Consider the following 12797-nt stretch of genomic DNA (forward strand, 5'->3'; position numbering starts at 1 on the left):
TGCGGTTCTGGGCGCTACAGTCTGGAGCCGAGTGACCGCTCCGATCGCAGGTTCGAATCCTGCCTCGGGCATGGATGTGTGTGATGTCCTTAGGTGCTCAGAGGCATTTGAACCATTTTTTAAGGATCAGCGTGAACGTTCATTGCTATGCCACGTGTCTGTTGCACAGGCAACACGTGAGCGACACGTCTATCCTTCCGATTCCACTATGGAGAATGGGAATGAGGCACAGCGAGGGGTAGTGTGCATTTTGACTGCGGAGGAGCGTCAGGAAAATTCATGACCAAATGTCTGCTGTGTAAGGCGCAAACAGTGTGACACCTCCGTTTGTGTTTGCATGAAATAAACGATGTAGTGAAGGTCGGATGTTATTGAAAGACAACAGTCCGACAGTAGCATCAAATGGTTCAAATGGGTCTGAGCACAGTGGGACTTAACCTCTGAGGTCATCAGTCCCGTAGGACTTAGAACTACTGAAACCTAACTAATCTAAGGACATCACACACACCCATGCCCGAGGCAGGATTCGAACCTGCGACCGTAGCGGTCGCGCGGTTTCAGATTGTAGCGCCTAGAACCGCTCGGCCACCCTGGCCGGCCAGTAGGATCACTGCTGCGGTTGCCACTACCGCCAGAAACCACCGATGGCGGACATTGGAAGACAATCGGCTCATGTTATGCATCGGTCACGGTTCCCCTCACGCCATCGTGACAGAGTACCGGAGGCTCCGGAAAATCTGTGAGTATTTGGTTCCCCAAAGCCTGACGCTGGAGCAAATTGAACAGAATGTACACGTCACTGCAACGCCTGGAACTGTATCACGGTGAAGAATACAACTGTCAGTTCCACTCCCGTATTATCGCGGGTGATGAATCACGGTGTAATTTTGAGCTGTAGACCAACTGTCAGAGCCATGGAGGGAAGTAGACGGATTCATCCCTACCGAAAAAAATCCAAACCAGTGGACACCAGCCTCCGGGAGAGTATCGAGACCTTTTCCTTCGACTGGTAATGCCCCGCTGCTCATTGACTTGCTGCAACATGGCTCCTCGACTAACGCACAGTTGAACGTGGACACTCTGGAAAAATTGAAGTGCGTTATGAAGTTCAAACGACCAGGAATGGTGACGGACGACATCGTATTGTTGCACCAGAATATCCACTCACAGGTTGCCGAGGTTGTTTCGACTGTGTTGCAGAATTTTCGCTGGGAAACCCTTAGACATCCTCCATGCGATAGCGATCCTTACCCATGCGATATCCATGTTTTTGGAGCCCTGAAGTAAGACATTCATGGCCGCCGATTTGCGTCGGACGAAGAGATACCCAACTGCGTACAACCATGATTCCGTAGGCCACCGCCATTTTTTCCATTACAGCATTTACTGTGTTGCCTCACAGTGGGATAAATGTATTACAGTTACGGTGAATACTTCTGAAATAATAAACAGCTTACTTATTTTTTTATCAGCTGTCTCGTTTTCATTTGACTGGCTCTTATAAAGAAAAAAAAAACTATGGGCTTAAAAGCAAACTAAGAAAATTTGTATGCTGGGTGCTTCGCAGCTTATATCCTACGGCATGCTGTTCTACACGATGGGCTGCACTTGGAAGTGTTTACTTGGTAGACAATTATTCGCCTAACCAGCCCGTCATCAGTGACATGTGTTGTAGAGGATAAAATACAAAATTTGTGAATAAACATGCCTACAATAGAATGACACTTAACATACACTAAAGAAGGAATATAGTAATTACTTACAGTACATACTGTGCACGTGTACATCAAACAGCATGCATGTCAAATGTAAAATCTTTTTGACGTTTGAAAATGATATAGCTATAGGGAGACAAAAAACACCTACGAATATTTTAAATCTAATTGTACTCTTCCTTAAACACACCTACGCTACCAAGGTAGGGTCCATTAATTAGCGATGAAATGATATCGCTCCAGAAAGACATAGAAATTATATGCATGTTTTAAATGTAGTTATACCCTCCGTAACCATACCTACAAAACAACGTTAGGGTCCATTAACTACTGATGACAACCAGCTGCTTTATTTTTGCGATGCTCAGGTCATTACGTTACACTGACGTGGCAAAAATAATGGGATAGCAATATGCACATGTAAAGATGGCTGTAGTATCGCATACATAAGGTATATAAGGGTAGTGCGATGTCGGAGCTGTCGCTTCTATGCAGGTGAGAAGGTGTCCGACGTGATAATGGCTGCTCGACGGTAATTAATAGACTCTGCACGCGGAATGGTAGTTGGAGCTATACTCACGGACCACCCCCTGAACGGAAAATGGACCATTCCATTTCGGATATCGTTACGGAATTCAATATTCCGAGATCCACAGCATCAATATTGTGCCAAGAATACCAAATTCCAGCTACTATCTCTCACTAGGGACAACGCTGTGGCCAACGGCCTTCATTAACGACCGAGAGCAGCGGCGTTGGAGTAGAGTTGTCAGTGCTGACAGAGAAACAACACTGCCTGAAACAACCGCAGATGTCGATGTGACACGTGTGACGAATGACAGTTCCTGCCACGTCCCTGAATATTAACGATTGCTCCTGTGACACACTGTATAAGGGCAGAATGTGCAGTGTGGTCAGAAACAGACGGAAAAGCTTGTAAGTGTGTTGCAGGGTGCGTTGTGCTGAGAAAGAACTGTTCAGAAAAAAATCGATATGTTGTGCCGTTACCGAGTTAATTAGCGCTGATGTTAGACCATCAGGCCCTTGCGCGCGCAACTTCAAGCGGCCCACCAGATACAACTACTGTCAGTTGTTTTCCCAGCGTAGACGGAAAAGCTTGTGAGTGTGTTGCAGGGTGCGAAGTGCTGAGAAAGAACTGTTCAGAAAAAAAACGATATGTTGTGCCGTTACCGAGTTAATTGGCGCTGATGTTAGACCATGAGGCCCTTGCGCGCGCAACTTCAAGCGGCCCACCAGATACAACTACTGTCAGTTGTTTTCCCAGCACGAGCCTGCTCAGTCTTTGGCACGGGTTCGATCCTTTCTACAATCCCATGTCCAATTTTTGTACAGCTCTCATGTTCGGTTTTAGAAAACCAAGCGAAGAACTCGTTTGTCGATACGATCTCAGCCAGTCAGTTTGAACTGCGCGGGCAAGGACCTGGTTGGTTAACTTTGATGCCAGTTAGTTCGAGGACGGCATAAGGTATAGAATTTTTTCTCGACAGTAATTTCTCAGCAGAACCTACCCTCTTACGCTCTTACAAGCTTTTAAGACTGTTGTTGACCACACTGTATAAAGAGATAAAACCTGATACCAACTCATATGAACCGCGCACTGAGCAAGATTAACACAGATGCAACAATACGTGGGTCTACAGGTTGGTCAATAGACAGTGACCGGGCCAAATATTTCAGGAAATAATTATCAAACAAAAAAACTACAAAGGACGAAACTCGTCTAGCTTGAAGGGGGAAACCAGATGGTGCTATGGTTGGCCCGATAGATGGCGCTGCCACAGGTCAAACGGATATCAACTGCGTTTTTCTAAACAGGAACCCCTATTTTTCATTACATATTCGTGTAGAACGTAAAGAAATATGAATGTGTCAGTTGGACCACTTTTTTCGCTTTGTGAAAGATGTCACAAACTTATAAGTACATGGTATCACGTAACATTCCGCCAGTGCGGTCGGTATGTGCTTCGTGATACATTACCCGTGTTAAAATGGACCGTTTACCAATTGCGGGAAAGGTCGATGTCGTGTTGATGTATGGCTATTGTGATCAAAATGCCCAACGGGCGTGTGCTATGTATGCTTCTCGGTATCCTGGACGACATCATCGAAGTGTGCGGACCGTTCGGCGAAAAGTTATGTTATTTAAGGAAACAGGAAGTGTTCAGCCACATGTGAACGTCAACCACGACCTGCAACAAATGGTGGTGCCCAATTAAGTGTTTCGGCTGCTCTCGTGACTAATCCGCACATCAGTAGCAGACAAATTGCGCGAGAATCGGGAATCTCAAAAACGTCGGTGTTGAGAATGCTACATCAACATTGCACCCGTACCATATTTCTATGCACCAGGAATTGCATGGCGACGACTTTGAACGTCGGGTACAGTTCTGCCACTGGGAACAAGAGAAATTACGGGACGATGGCAGATTTTTTTGCACGCGTTCTATTTAGCGACGAAGCGTCTTCACCAACAGCGGTAACATAAACCGGCATAATATGCACTATTGGCCAACGGAAAATCCACGATGGCTGCGACAAGTGGAACATCAGGCGATCTTGGTGGGTTTATGTATGGTGCAGAATTATGGGAGGAAATATAATTGGCACCCATTTTATCGATGGCAATGTAAATGGTGCAATGTACGCTGATTTCCTACATAATGTTCTACCGATGTTACTACAAGATGTTTCACTACACGACAGAATGGCGATGATGGATGTCGGGCACATTGTTCGCGTGCGGTAGGAGCGGTACTGAATAGCATATTCCATGACAGGTGGATTGGTCATCGAAGCACCATACCATGGCCCACACGATCACCGGATCTGACGTCCCCGGATTTCTTTCTGTGGGTAAAGTTTAAAGATATTTGCTATCGTGATCCACCGACAACGTGCGTCAGCCCCATTGCCAATGCATGTACGAACATTACGGAAGGCGAACTACTCGCTGTTGAGAGGAATGTCGTTACACGTATTGCCAAATACATTGAGATTGACGGGCATCATTTTGAGCATTGATTGCATTAATGTGGTATTTACAGGTAATCACGCTGTAACAGCCTGCTTTCTCAGAAATGATAAGTTCACAAAGGTACATGTATCACATTGGAACAATCGAAATAAAATGTTCAAACGTACCTACTTTCTGTATTTTAATTTAAAAAACCTACCTGTTACCAGCTGTAGGTCTAAAATTGTGAGCCATATGTTTGTGACTATTACAGCAGCATCTGACACAAAGCGAAAAAAGTGGTCCAAGTAAAACATTCATATTTCTTTACGTACTACACGAATATGTAATAGAAATGGGAGTTCCTAATTTTAAAAAATGCACTTGGCATCCGTTTGTCCTATGGCAGCGCCATCTAGCGGGCCAACCATAGCGCCATCTGGTTTCCCCGTTGAAACTAGACAACTTTCGTTCTTTGTAGTTTTTTCGTTTGACGCTTATTTCGTGAGCTATCTTGCCCGGTCACGATCAATGGACCACCGTGTGTATTACAACTTGTTTGATCCGAGAGGTACTTACACGTGGTGTCCAAAATTAAAGCAACAAACCGAAATTTCCCGTCCTGTATCTAATTGATGATATAATCATACAGATTGTCAAAAAAAAAAAAGGTTCAAATGGCTCTGAGCACTATGGGACTTAACATCTGAGGTCATCAGTCCCCTAGAACGTAGAACTACTTAAACCTAACTAACCTAAGGACTTCACACACATTCCATGCCCGAGGCAGGATTCGAACCTGCGACCGTAGCGGTCGCGCGGTTCCAGACTGAAGTGCCTAGAACCGCTCGGCCACCCCGGCCGGCTACAGATTGTCAGCAGATGTGTGTACGGTTGTGTTCTGCATGGAAGATGGCATCCCAGTGAACGGACAACCACGCCAACGTCGACGTCAGGGAACCTATCAAATGGGGTATTGTTTGCCAGGTAGTCCCACATCCACAATCGCTGCGTACACAGTCACAAACGGTGCAGTATGACACAGAGAAACGCCTATCAGACTGCCTGCAGTGGAGGGCCGTAGGGAGGCTCAAAGCTGGACAGTTTAAAACTATGTGACCCGATGGTTTAATGTGAATCGTTCTGTTGTTTCCCGGATGTGGCGATTGTTTATAGGTGCCGAAACGGTAGCCCGAAGACCAGTGCAGCTGGCATCTGACCTCGCAGCATCCACTGGACGTATTGTATCGAGGCAAACAGTGTGTAGAAGGCTTCGGCAGAGAGGCCTTTGTTGTCGGAGACCTACTGACGCGTCTTCACAAAACGGAACGGTTATAGAGTAGAGTCGTTAACATGCCACCTAGACGGTCGAACAATGGGCCATTGTTCTTTTCACAGATGAGCCCCGATTTGTCCTGGAGAGTGATTATCGACGGATTCGCAGCTGTAGGGAACGTGAAACACGATTTCGGGATTCAAACACTGTGGAAAGAGACCTATATCGAGGAGAATGCCTTATGGTGCGGATAGGAATTACGTTGAACACTCTAACACCTCTTCATGAAATGGTCATGGTTTAATTGCTGTCAGGCATCTTAACGAGATGTTGGGACTTCGTGTGCGGTTTTTGGACGGTGCTGTGGGCCTAGTCTTGGAATTGATGGATGATTATTCTCGAGTTCATAGAGCACAGGTGAGTGATGTTTTCATGTAAACAGAGGAGATACTGCAGGCATGGTGTGGTATGCTCGTTCTCTCGATCTGAATGCCATAGAGAATGTCTGGGATGCCCTAGGGAGACGGATTGCATCACACCAGCACCCACCAATCATTGTCCAAGAATTGTGACTAGGAAGAATGGCGTTATTGCCTCATCATAAGAGCGGTGGTATCATTCACAGTATGCCTTGTCGTTGTCAGGTGCTTATTACAACCAGAGGTGGTCACGTCCCATACTGATGACATTAACTAGTTGTCGGGACGTGTTTTGCAAAACTGATAAGTTGAAAAAAAAAACGAAGAACATTTTTGTCTACCATTATGCATGTTGCAGTCGTTTGCTTTTGTGTTTGTTGCATTGTTTCTACTTTAGTATTACCTGTTTATACTTTTTTGTGTCAAGATAAATACAACCCTGCAAAATTTCCGTTTGTTGTTTTAATTTTGGACACCAGTATTTAGTCAACTTACGAATATATGGAAGAGAACTCAAATTCAAAATTATCAGATTAAAACATTGTCAGACTTCTGGTAATAGATGATATTAAGTAACCCAGTGTGTTCACTGAAGTCATTGTCTATGTGTATGAATCGTAGCTTTGCAGTGACTGAATGATTATTGAACAACACTGTCTTTACGGGCCGGCCGCTGTGGCCGAGCGATTCTAGGCGCTTCAGTCTGGAACCGCGCGGTCGCTGCGGTCGCGTTTTCGAATCCTGCCTCGGGCATGGCTGTGTGTGATGTCCTTACGTTAGTTAGGTTTACGTAGTTCTAAGTTCTAGGGGTCTGATGACCTCAGAAGTCCCATAGTGCTCAGAGCCATTTGAACCATTATTTTTTTGTCCTTACGGCTTCATTTCAAGTAAGATAAGATACAAAACATTGATCAGCCCTGCTCACAAAACATGGTCGTGGCATTGGAGGTCTGTATATTGTGTAGACCTTATACCAGATGTTCATGCGATCCTTCACGCTGAGATGCCCGTGAAGTGGTGTATATGTCCCAGTCTGTTGTATGGAAACAGCGCAGCACAATTGCTCGCTGTGGAGACGTGACATAGAGGCAAAACGGAGGAATCGTGTATGACCGTGCCCATGACCATATCGTGAGTGAAGATGCCTCATTTGTTGACCAATAAACATAAACTGTCCAACTGTCCAACAAGTTGCTTGTACAGGGGGTGCCAGTGTCGCACGTCCGCCTACTCCGGTCGTACCTGCAAAGAACGCACCTTCCACGTGCGAGCCGACGATGGTACGTCGACAGCACGTCCCATTAGAGTGGGAGTACCACAGGGGTTCGTCCTCGGCCCCCTTCTGTACTGCCTCTACACTGCAGACCTCCCGAAACCGCTGAGGGTTCACCTAACGCTCAACAGCTGCGTCGCCGACGGCCTACCGGTTTCGACGAACTCGGAGCTTGGGCCACCAAATAGCGGCTCAAATTCAATACAGGCAACAGCCAGGTGGTGATTTTCACGTGGAAGAAGGTGCCAGTGGACATTAGGCCGGTGCAGATCATGGGTGGCCCCGTCGCATGGTCACGCACTGGTCGATAACTCGGTGTTACACACGACACGCGCCTGACGGGGAAGGCACATATTCGGGAAGTGCGGGCAGAGGCGCTGTCCAGGATGCGCCTGCTGTACCCGCTGCTGAACTCAGAGTCGACACTACCTCCAGACTGCGGCAGAACACTCTATCTAGCGCTCATCAGGCCAGTGTTGGAGTACGCTGCCGTACTCTGGGGAAACGCGGCCGACACTTCAGTGAAGATGCTCCAGACCGCGCACAACAAAGCCCTCACGCTTGAACTGCACCTGCCACGCGATTTTCCCACGAGGAAATTGCATGAACTTGCCGGAATACCGCGGCTTAAACAGCGCTACCGGCAATTAGCGGCAAGCTTCTATGCGGGAACGACCGAAGACGACAACCAACTCGTCAGTGGACTTGGGACTCAAGTCCACTGGCGACCGACCACACGCTGGCCGGACGTGCTGCGCGAGTAGCGACTACGCACCAGCAGCAAAAGAAGAAGAAGACTGCACTGGTAACAACAAGAAGGAAATTCAGGAAAGAGAAGAAAGAAAACACGTAGGCAGCTGTAGGAACGGCAGTATAGGCTGCTTAACCTACGAAGATATAAAGCAAGAAGCCTTAAGAAGTCACTACAGGTTGCATGAGGTGTACCGGCCGCGGTGGTCTAGCGGTTCTAGGCGCTCAGTCAGGAACCGCGCGACTGCTACGGTCGCAGGTTCGACCCCTGCCTCGGGCATGGATGTGTGTGATGTCCTTAGGTTAGTTAGGTTTAAGTAGTTCTAAGTTCTAGGGGACTTATGACCACAGATGTTGAGTCCCATAGTGCTCAGAGCCATTTGCATGAGGTGTGCTTCCTTGTCTATATGAGTGGTGTGTGTTTCTCTTTCGCTGATAAAGGCTGTGGCCGAAAGCTGTATGTAAGTTTCTTTCAATTGTGCCGGTCTGCAACTTAATGTCTCTTCCTTACCGTAAGCAGCAATCTGTCTATTCCTAAGTTGAAATTAGTACCTGGAGTTTCCATCGCAGTAGTGAAAGACAGACTTCACAGATATCAGGCAAGAACAACTCATTGCTCTTATGACGCATTTTGGAATTTATCCATCATCAGATACCGTGGAGATTAGTGTGCGAATGCTTGTTTCACAAGCAACTTGAAACGTCGTATCTACGTGCAGTAACTGCTCCTCGATATCTGATGACGGCCAAACACCGAAACGCGTCATGTGAGCCATGAATGCATTTCGTGTCTGGTGTTTGACTTTTGACATTGCGACCCACTCAGCCTGAATGCAGAACTGCTGATTGTTATAATAATGGTAGCCTGCCTGCTCCATAAGTTTATGTAACATTTATACAACTGAAATTGAAACATTGTTCGTAATTTTGGAATTGCTGGGACTTTTGCCTTAGCAGTGTCAGTGTCGATAATAGGCAAATATGGTCGAGATTCCCGATCCCCAGAAGGGATGAACCATCTATGTACATGATTAAGTTGGTACAGGCCCACAACGCGCGAGTTGTACTCACACGTGGTTAATTTGTGCTTCAATGCCACTCTAAAGATGCATGCAAAACACAGGTTACATCAACATCTGTACACACAGGCATCGGTTGCCTTCACATATGCTGAAACTGGTTTAGTAAAGAACAGAAAAATGAAGTCACTTAATAATGTTTAACGAACAATTGCCAATAATGCTGACACCTAACTAAAAATGTATCTTATTTGACGTCATCAATACCAGTCCATACTTCTACTACATACCTTGGCTCAAATGATAATAATAACAATAGTAATAATTATAGTAAGCTTTTTTATGCAGCCGTCTTGTATGAGTTATAATCCCTGACGTTAGTTGAAGCATTTATTTGAATCACTGAACTACACTGCCGAAAAAAGTTAGTACATCTGGAAAGGCGACGTCGGTTTTCAGCCGAAGATGGCATATGTCACTTGCTGATAGAGGTTTCAACGTCGTCCGCTAACGGATAGCGTAGTGGCACAGCTATCAGGGTGCCATCTGCGTCGACCGCTGGACCTGATGGAATATCAGTTAAATTTTACAGAGAGTACGCGATGGAACTTGCCCCCATTTTTGCAGAGGTGTACCGTAGGTCTCTAGAAGAGCGTAGCGTTCCAAAAGATTGGAAAAAGGCACAGGTCATCCCCGTTTTCAAGAAGGGACGTCGAACAGATGTGCAGAACTATAGACCTATATCTCTAACGTCTATCATTTGTAGGATGTTGGGACACGTATTATGTTCGACTATAATGACCTTTCTGCAGACTAGAAATCCACTCTGTAGGAATCAGCATGGGTTTCGGAAAAGACGATCGTGTGAAATCCAGCTCGCGCTATTCGTCCACGAGACTCAGAGGGCCATAGACGCGGGTTCCCAGGTAGATGCCGTGTTTCTTGACTTCCGCAAGGCGTTCGATACAGTTCCCCATAGTCGTTTAATGAACAAAGTAAGAGCATATGGACTGTAAGACCAGTTGTGTGATTGGACTGAAGAGTTCCTAGGTAACAGAACGCAGCATGTCACTCTCAATGGAGAGAAGTCTTCCGAAGTAAGAGTGATTTCAGGTGTGCCACAGGGGAGTGTGATAGGACCGTTACTATTCACAATATACATAAATGATATGGTGGATAACATCGGAAGTTCACTGAGGCTTTCTGCGGATGACGCTGTGGTATATCGAGAGGTTGGAACAATGGAAAATTGTACTGAAATGCAGGAGGATCTACAACGAATTGACGCATGGTGCAGGGAATGGCAATTGAATCACAATGTAGGCAAGTGTAATTTGCTGCGAATACATAGAAAGATAGATCCCTTATCATTTAGCTACAATATAGCAGGTCAGCAACTGGAAGCAGTTAATTCTACAAATTATCTGGGAGTACGCATTAGGACTGATTTAAAATGGAATGATCATATAAAGTTGATCGTCGGTAAAGCAGATGCCAGACTGAGATTCATTGAAAGAATCCTAAGGAAATGCAATCCGAAAACAAAGGAAGTAGGTTACAGTACGCTTGTTCGCCCACTACTTGAATACTGCTCAGCAGTGTGGGATCCGTACCAGATAGGGTTGATAGAAGACATAGAGAAGATCCAACGGAGAGCAGCGCGCTTCGTTACAGGATCATTTAGTAATCGCGAAAGCGTTACGGAGATCATAGATAAACTCCAGTGGCAGACTCTGCAGGAGAGACGCTCAGTAGCTCGGTACGGGCTTTTGTTGAAGTCTCGAGAACATACCTTCACCGAGGATCAAGCAGTATATTGCTCCATCCTACGTGTATTTCGCGGAGAGACCATGAGGATAAAATCAGAGAGATTAGAGCCCACACAGAAGGATAAAGACAATCTTTCTTTCTATGAACAATACGAGACTGGAATAGAACTGATAGGGGTACTCATGGTACCCTCCACCACACACCGTCAGGTGGCATGCGGAGTATGGATGTAGGTGTTGATGTAGACCCTTTAAAAATGAATGCTCACAGCTGGACGGCTCAATATACTGCAAACTTGTGAAGCAAGCGGGCCACGGAGATGCACTCGTGCTAAATGGAAATGAAATGAGGGTATGCATGGCATCGGTGGCCTTGAGGCCCCATCCGGGGAAGATCGACCGCCAGGTGAAAGTCTCATTTCAGTCGACGCCACATTGTGCCACTTGCGCTCCGGTGATAAGGATGAAATGATGATGAGGACAACACAACACCCAGTCTCCGAGGGGAGAAAATCTCCAACCCGGCCGTGAATCGAACCCGGACCCGCTTGCGTGGGAGGCGATCACGTTACCACCAAGCTGAGCAGGCGGTGCTTCCGGTAGACAACAGAGCGAGTTTGAAGTGGGTGAAGTTGTGGACTCTGGAGTGACGAGATGGTCCCTTCGGGAAAGTGCCACACAGGTTGGAGCTGGCGCGCCGGTTGTGCAACGGTGCTGAACATTCTCGCACCTATGCGACTGCAGTCTTTCTCGGGGTATTCCACTGATGAGGACTTCGCCAGAAGATGATGGGTACAAAACTCGTTGAAACGTTGCGACAAGACGACGCCACCACTCGGCTGATAACCCCGAGAAGAATTCATCAATTCTTGCACCTGTAGACGAGGTTTTCTATGTCCAGGCAGCACCGTCATATTGCAAGGGCGGTACTGGCACATTATACAGCTACAACAGGACAGATAAGAGCGATAGGAAGCCTAGATGTGTCATCACGAACTCGTTGGATCCCGTTCTTATCTGTGGGACTACACACTTCCAGCCGTTTTCAAGTCACGCCCCAGCATCGACGTGCACGATTTGACTGGTGCCGTCAGGGGATCGCTTTGAAGATGAAATAGCGTGCCGTCGTCTTCAGCGATGAAAGCAGATTCTGCCTGCATGCCAGTGATGGTGTTTGCGCGTCCGAGACACACCTGGCGAGCGCTGTCTCCTATAGTGCAATCGTCCATGACACACTGGTCTCAACCCAGGTATTATGATGGTCTCAGGTCCGTAAAGCTACAAGTCTCGTTCACCTTGGTGTTCCTGGAGAGGGATTCTAACCAGCGCTCGGTACGTGCAGAATGTTGTTCGACCTGTTCTTTTGCCGTTCTTGGCCAAAAGTGATGTGTGGTTCGAAGAGTGTAATGCTCAACCACACACGGCGCATGATATTCAAATGCTCTGAAAGACATGCAGCGGCTTTCCTGGCCAGCACGTCTTGTCTCCAGTGGAGCACGTATGGTATATTACGTGACGAGAAGTGACTCGTGCAACTCGTCAACCAACAACTCTAACAGAACTACGTGAACAGGTCGAACAGATGTGACATAACCTATCCTA

General features: G+C 46.7%; 1 protein-coding gene across 1 annotated transcript in view; it reads right to left on the bottom strand.

Annotated features, from left to right (window-relative positions):
- Positions 1-12797, bottom strand: part of LOC126195241 (lachesin-like) — a 321469-nt gene that overhangs the window by 9199 nt on the left and 299473 nt on the right. The window lies entirely within an intron of this gene.

This window comes from Schistocerca nitens, chromosome 7, assembly GCF_023898315.1.
Source record: "Schistocerca nitens isolate TAMUIC-IGC-003100 chromosome 7, iqSchNite1.1, whole genome shotgun sequence".
Lineage (NCBI taxonomy): Eukaryota > Metazoa > Arthropoda > Insecta > Orthoptera > Acrididae > Schistocerca > Schistocerca nitens.